The sequence below is a fragment of the Octodon degus genome, unplaced genomic scaffold (assembly GCF_000260255.1).
Source record: "Octodon degus isolate 3935 unplaced genomic scaffold, OctDeg1.0 scaffold00124, whole genome shotgun sequence".
NCBI classification, from domain to species: domain Eukaryota; kingdom Metazoa; phylum Chordata; class Mammalia; order Rodentia; family Octodontidae; genus Octodon; species Octodon degus.
In genome coordinates this window covers 2,371,720-2,380,211 of record NW_004524700.1, presented here as the reverse complement: position 1 = coordinate 2,380,211, position 8,492 = coordinate 2,371,720, and positions in this window count along the sequence as shown.

Genomic DNA, 8,492 nt, shown 5'->3' with positions numbered 1-8,492 from the left:
GAGAGAGAGAGAGAGAATTCAAAATATTATCTAAATCAGGGGCCCTTGAGACTCCTGAGTATAATTACCTTATAGTTACAATTACTCCCTATTCATGGACCTGTAATACTAACAAGTTACCTGCTCACACTTTAGATAGACAGTGATGGAACAGGTAATAGGATAAGTGACAAGCATTTCAATTTGAAAAGAAAGAACAAGCTGACCTGAACACAGTGGACCACACCTCTAATTTCAGCATTCTGTGAAACTGAGGCAGGAGGATGGCAAGTTTGAGCCCAGCCTGGGCAACTTAAAGAGAACCTGTCTCAAAATAAAATAATAAAAATGGGCTGGGGTTATACTCAGGGTGAAAACCCTGGGTTTAATATCCAATACTGAAAAAAATGTATTATCTGGGCTCTTGGATATTCTCGTACATGACCTTGGTTATTCTCTCTGCATGAAAGCCATTGTTAGTCATTTTTAGAATTTTGCCTACCTTAGCAATGATTTTTTTTGTGTGTAGTCTACATTAAATATATTTTGAGAGATCCATTAGTTATCGATACATAGGAACACACGTTATAATTTAGGATGACTCAAATGTGTAGAAAGATGATGAAATGGTATTCCAGTTTAATCATGATAATATTAAATAACATGTCAGATTATGGGTAAGTCATTTCCCCACCAATGATGTCATACTGATTAATGATCACTCCTTGAAGTAAGGAGCATCCATTAGTAAGGATGATCTGATAGTGATTATCTTAGTAATGAAGTATGAGGAAAGCAAAGAAGTGAGAAAAAGTAACCATCTGAGACTTGAATCTTAGGACATGATCATGCTTCTAATTCTGGTTGGGAGAGAAACTTCAAGATTTCTGAGAAAGTAGAGGGGTTAATATTGTTGGAACTGCAAGCCAAAAATAACATTGTCAACAGAGTACAAATGGAGTACTAGATAAAAGTAAGATGAAACTGAAGAAATTACAGTGACACCATGCACATTTTGTTTTTCACATATTAAATAATGGTCCCAGCCTTCCATCAGAACAAAATGTTCTCCAAGGCCTCCCTGCCCCACTTAATGCAGGCATCAGTTTGTGCTAATGTAGTAATCATTTCTTGTTCAATTTTACTGTAAACAAGGGCAAAGTAGGTTATTGTTACACTTACTACAGTGCATAGGATTATGTGAAGATTCAGCCTGTGGAGGGGACAATCCCCCAAATTTTGACAGCATAGATAAAATAAGAACTCTGGATTTGTGGCCTTATGAGATAATTTAATAGACATCATTTGCTGAGTGATTCTTTTAAAGACTGTGTTGTGCGTTTTGTGTTTTATGAATGCTATCTCTTTTAGCTCTCACAGTAATCCTTTGGCAGTAGGAATCTTTGGGTCCCTTATTAGTAACCAAGCATTGTCACTGTCTCTGTAGCACTTTGCATACCCATGGTTTGCCCATTTAATTGAAATCACCTATTGATGTCTATTGCCCACACCATGCTGGACATCATCAGGAAAGGGACTTTTTTTTTTTCTGAGCCTAGTGCAAGGAGTACACTGAACTGAGCTCAATTGTCTGCCCTGAAAGCTTGTGCTATTATCAGCTGGCTTGTTATGATAACTACATAAAACAGTAGCCCTAACACTCTAAAAATGTGACAGGGGCACAACTAGGCCTGAGGTAAGGAGAGGACAAAATTTTATCATGAGAAAAACCTTCTAATAAGATAGAATAACCTGACTTTCACTTCAAAAGAATTGATGCTCAGAATTCTATGCCAAGTGAAACTCTTGAGGGTGAGAAGCTGAACTCCATGAACAGAACATATATACTGTTATAAAAATGCTTTCTTCTAACTTTCTTTTTCTCTCATTCCAAGAACACACAGAATAACAACAGAAACTTGGCAGATAGTTATGGCATGGGTTCGCTCGTTCCTGGAACTATTCTTTGAAAGAGGTTACAGAAAAGCATCCACGAAGCTCAGAGATCTGCAGATGGTAAACAAGGCATGACAACAGTGAGGAGCACAGGTGCCATGAGAAAAACCTAGGGGGTCCAACCAAGTCTTGGGGTTGAGGTGAATGTAGGGCAGTCAAACGGAAGCATGAAGGTAGTGTGGCTGCTTAGGTGTTAGCCAGTAATGCACTGCGTGAGGGCAAGAGTTTGACACAGAAGCAGCAAGCACTCCAGTGCAGCCAGTGAGGAGACAGAGCAGGAGGGAGGTGGGACTCAAAGATGTGGGCAGATGCAGGCCAGATCCCAGAGGGATTTATATTAGCATTTGAAACTTCTTGAGAATAGGGAGAAGCCATGGAATTCAGAGAGCAATATGACATATCTACCTTTCTCTCAGGGTAGTTGACTGGAAAATAAGTAAAAGGAGGAAAGAACAGTTGCAAGAGGGTCAACTCCATGGAGACTAATGCATCTAAAAGGCTTAATGGACAGTCTTTAAACTGTCCTGCCCACTTGGCACTACCATACTCCCCACCAAATTGTTTCAGTGTTGTGTGCAAAGTACTTTATGTCAGTCATTAATCTGGATCTGGATATGCCATGGGAACAGAATGCTTTGATCTGGCCACATTCATCTACTTCTTGGCCTTTTGGTCCAGTTGTCTCTGTCTGTCTGTCTGTCTGTCTGTCTGTCTGTCTGTCTCTCTCTCTCTCTCTCTCTCTTTCTCTGTCTCTCACTTTCATAAGTATACTGAGTTATTCTGTTTTATGGAAAAAAGTAAAGCAAAATTTCATAACAAAAAACAGGAGAATAACAACATTTGATACATTGCTTATTTAAAGTACTCATAGAAAAAATACTCATAGGTATGGGCATAAAAATTCTCCAATTGACATTAGCACAAACCTTCCTTTTCAATTAAGAGACACTAGTAATATAACTTGCAATTTTTTCCCTTTTCTATAATGTACTTTTTTCCCCTTTCAAACAATTTCTTCCCATTTCACAATATCATTTGTACATTTTAGACCTTATTTATTCTTTCAATTTCTCACACCAGGGAAGAAATATGATGTTTAAACACATGAGTCTAATTTTTTCCACTTACGAATTTGATCTCAAGTTGCAACCATTTACCTATAAAAATCTTAAGTTTATCCTTCTTTATGGCTGAGTAGTATTTCATTGTATAAAAACACTACATCGTTCTTATCCATTCCTCAACTGATGGGCAGTTGGGTTGTTTTCAAGATTTATCTACTGCAAATCATGCTACTATAAACATAGGTACACATATATTGTTGTGGTACACTGTTTTTAATTCTGAGAAGATACCCAGAAGAGGAAGAAATAGCTGGGTTAAATGGAACTTCTAATTTTGGCTTTCTGAGAAATCTTCATAATGATTTTCACAGTGGTTGCATCAGTCTATACTCCCATCAGCAGTGGAAAAAGGCTCCTTTTCCTTCACTGTCCCATCAGCATTTGTTATGGTTGATTTCTTGATGATAGCTGTTCTTTCCGGAGTGAAATGGAATCTCAGAGTTTTTTAAATTTGAATTTCTCAAGTGACCAATGACAGTGAACATTTTTCATGCATTTTTTGCTATTTGTATGTCTTCATCTAAGGAGTATTTATCTCAGATGCCCAGTTTTGGATTGGATCTTTGAACATGAGGGAGGTCTAATTTTTCAATTCTTTATATGTTCTAAATATGTCCTTTGTCTGAGAGACAATTGGATAATCTGTTTTTCATTTCTATGGGTTTTCTTTTTCATTTTAGGTGATTTCTTTTGATGTGCAAAGGCTTTTTAATAAAATTAGAACCCAGTTGTTGATTCCTTAAAATATTTCCTATGTAGTCTGGGTTTTGTTTATGAACTCTTCTCCTATACCTATGTAATCAAAATTTCTTTTTGTTTTCTCTTCCAGTAGATTTAGTGTTTCTATTTTAATATTTAGATCTTTGGTCCTATTTTAGTTTAGTAAATGATGACAGACATGCATCAAGTACACTGAGTCATTTACTCACCATGTGACAGGTCCTTAGAAAATGGTGTTTACTTTTTCCAAAACCACTCTCTCTCCATGTTCTACTCATTTCCTGGCTAACTATCCTCCTCTAACCATATTATAAAATGTCATTTCCTTAGAGCAGCCCATCTTGATGCAATAGAAGACCTACTGTGCAACCCCAAAAATCTTTTTCTCTCTCTTAGTGTTTATCTCACTTTGCATATATTTTGCTTATTTGTGTTCTATCCGTCAGGAATTTTTCTAATAGCAATGAATGAAATACAATTCAATTTGGCCTAATTGGTGAGGGGAGAGACCGAAGTGGTTTATATAACTGAGAAGTTGGGACAGCCTTAGCATCACTCCTGCCTTTAGGGAGAATCATTTAATAATTCTAGTGGTAAGCAACACAGTAATACTGACTAGGAATATATAGCAGGATCTAGTAGTTCAAACAATGTCATTATTCTGTATCTCCTTCACTTTATGTTCAGTCCCTAGAATAGTTGATCCCAATTCAGTGCAATCCAGTAGTGTCAGGTTTCTAACTCCTTAGTTTAAAAATCTAGCAAGAAAAGATTCTCTTTAGTTTCATGTTTACAGAAAGTCGCCAAATTTGAAATAGGAATTGATTATAGAAGAATGTTTGTGTTAAGTAAAAGAAATCTTGAGTTAAGCAGCATTTAGCTTGAGTGTTGCTCCCTGGTGCCAGGGACCTAAGATTCTTTAGTTCCTTCTCATTTCATGGATCTCCTTTATGGCCCAATATGGCTGCTCTAGTTCCAGTAAGTAGTCAGTATTTCAGGAAGACGTGGAAGAAAGAAAGCAGCAATTTTTCCACTTAAAGGTATTTCTGCGAAATTACATTTAAGACTCTGTTTTTATACTACTGGCTAAAACTTGGTTGCATGGCCACACCTCACTACAAGAGAAGAATGTGCCCTGAGCCAAAATTGAGTGTTGTGTCACTAAGAAAGAATACGAATGAATACTGGACGACAACTAACATCTCTGCCGTGCAGGCCTATTCATTAGTCTGCAGATGACTAGTGGACTGGTGGGACAGAGTGTCTCCTCCTAGTGTGATGCTACTATTTAGAGAAGAAGAAATGCTACTGGACTGTCAGGCTTAAACTCCATATATTAGTTAATTTTCAGAGTTTCAAGCAGCGAAGCATTCCACCCAAATATTCTTAAGACTTAAAGGAGACTCACTGGATTATGTAACTGAAAAGTCTAGCAATAAGACAAACTTATAAAATAGTTGTTTTAGGTTCTATAATCTATTGATGAGATTTACCTTTGTGCAAGCTAAATTCTTTTCTGACTTCCTTCATTGCGGAAAAAAATAGTAGAAAGATTTCTTTTCACATTTGTACACTACAGTGCACCAGTACTGTGTTGTGCACTAAACTTAATAGCATAGGCCAAATGGGGATTTACTATTCTCCTGCCTCTCAGAGATGGGGACAGTGTTTGCCCATTCTAATCGCCAGGCTAATCCAAAATGAGGGGAGGACCACTCCTCTTAGTGCAGTCTGTGTGTTGCTGGAAGGTAAAGACAGGGCAGAATGGGTACTGGTCATTTACCAATCAGTGTTCATTACCTAAGTTGCTCACATGGGAAGCAGAGACTAAATCTCTAATATGTAGCACCGGGCTTGGCATACAAGGCAATGATCAGTAATTATTGATTGAATGAGTAGCAATGCCCAGGAAAGGTCATGTATCTCTACCAAAATTTCCCCCAGCTACTCCCCACAGTTTACTAATGGCACCTTTGTACCTCCTGGTTAAATCAACTGGGCATGAAGGTGTTCTGGACTTTCCCTGACAACAGGCCAAACATAACCTCTGTGCTCCTCCAGGAGGCCTGTAATAGGAAATAGGGTCCAGTTGCTATGATTTCTTGAGGGAGGTATTAACTTAAGTGCCAGCCACAATTAGTATGGAATACTCAAACATGTTTCAGTAGAACATGGTCACATGTTAGATCTGAAGGGCAAATAAATTCTACACATAAGTAGTAAACCCTGGAATTAACAGTCCAGGGTAAAGAGTGGGTAAAGAAGGCAAAAGGGAAGTAAGTTAAGGGAAATTCTCAGGACATAAATGGTGAACAGAATCAAGTGGAAGCCTTCATCCTCACAGCTACAGCCCCAGCATTCGTAGACATAAGCCTGATAGCCATAAATTGTAGGGCAAATTCCAGAGAGCTGAGATCTCTTCAAGGAGCCCGCTGTACCTGGCAGCTCACCTCCAGAACCTTGGGGCTGGGAGAATGGCAACTTAGAAAGAAGACAGCCATTCCTGAGAAAATATACTAAGGAGACAGTGCAGCACCAAATTAAAGCATCAGCTGCTTGGATATAGCTGCCCTGCTACTACTGTCCTTTTGATTTTTGTTCAAGTCAGTCAATTTTTCTATCCTGTGTCCATCCATGCAAGAATTTGTACATTCTTTGTTATGAAAATTGTATAAAGTAGCAATCATAAAGCTTTTGGCATAGGCTTTTGTACACTGAGGAACAACTTGGAAACCCATGGTAAGTTCTAGAGCTCTTAGGTACCATCTCTGAGTTACCATGTCATTCAGGACTTGCACAAGGTATTTCATGGACCTCAAACCCTTTTTCCCTCTCTGGCAGCTAGCTAAAATGTCTACATCACCTTCAGATCTCAGCTAATACATTCCAAGGCTGGAGATGCTGCTGTTCTAGAGGTACTGGTCTGACCAGTGCATGAATGACATCTGAATTTTTCTACCCCGTATTTAGCATGGCCTGAGAACTAGAGCAGAGGTTTCTTTGCCTACAATCCTGCTAGTACCTGACACAGAGACCAAGTTACCATCCACTCATCTTCATTTATCAAACATTTAATAAATGCATCCTCTGTATTAGGCAGTCAGCTGAAATACAGAGATTCAGAATTGAACATCCAAGCACAGTCCTTGCCCTTTCCTGGGAAAAGTGGGGGAAAAAACCTTAATATGCCACAAGGATCTTAAAGAGGACATAAAGGAGACAGTTGGGGCCATGGAGCTCAGATGAAGTAGAGACAAAACAAATAGCACCGCGATATAACAAGGGAGCTAATGAGGCTGAGAAAATGGTCAAGCCCACCTTGAGTGAACACATGCTACACACTACACAACACACACACACACACACACACACTGCTGTTCTAATGTGCTGCCTCACTGCAGACAAAGATGTGAGTCCAAATGATGTAGTCTAAAACCTCCAAAGCTGTTAGCCAAAAATAAAACTTTTCTCTTTATAGGTGACTATCTCAGGTATATCATTAGACTAACTCAAAACTAATTAATGTAACATGTAAAAAATGTTTCCCCAGGAAATGGGACATCAGAAATGTTAAAGTATATTTTATGACAGGTTTCCTCTACAAACAAATTTTTAAAACACATATTGGGGTTTGGGCTTGTTGCTCAGTGGTAGAGGATTCACCAAGCATGTCCAAGACTCTGGGTCTGATACCCAGAACCACCAGAAAACCAGCAACAACATATTTCTCAGATAATTTACAAATAGACATGGAAAACAATCAGTTCTCAAAAATGATAGTGATGGTGGTCATCCTCATGATCATTCTTATCAGCATCAAGTTGGGGTTGGGAAAGGGACCAAGGCTGGAGATTGCTTCAGCAAAAGGAAGGTATAAAAAAACATATTGTCACAATTTTCCTCTTGCAGGACACAGATAGAGATAAACAGACTGTAAAGACACAAAAGAACAACTGGGAAGACTAACTTTCAACCCAATATTCTCAGGTACACATAGGATATACAAAACCTTTCATCAAAGCAAGAACTTTGGCCTCTCTAATTCCATCAAACCTTGTAAAGTACTCCAAGAATAATAACAATGAAATAACAAAAAAAATCAAAATCAATGTATGAGCAAACATCTCTTTAGCAAAGTCATACTTTCATTGATATATTTATTCCCAGAAAAGTTTTCCGAAAATTAGGTCTTGCTTCTTTCCCTCACCTCGGAAACCAAGCACTGCTCAAATCACCTTGTTTTCCCAACACATGTAACATTTCTTTCAGGGTTTTCACATGAACAATGGATGGAGACCTCACATTATTGTAACCCAGGGACCCAGACTTGTGATTTTTCAGGAAACAAATACACTCTGGGCATTAATATTCCTTGTAATGTTAAGAAAAAGGAAAACTGCAATAAGTCAGGCTCTTCTAGCCAGGGAAAAAGGAGATTATAGTATCAGACCCTATTGGGTTACAGTCTGGGTGGTGGTTTTTTGTTGTTCTTTTTTTCTTATTTTTACTTTTGAGAGGGAGATGGAACCCAGATAAATTACTGTTTTCTTTTTTGCTGATCAGGAGGCAGATCTTGATACCTATAAAGACTTGTGATCAAGGGCCCTTGGCTCTGGAACCCATGACTGAGTTGGATAGATTTCAGCATCATGTCTGGCTTCTTTTAGTAAAACCAGAAACTGATTTTCACCTGACATCCTCACACCTAGAGAA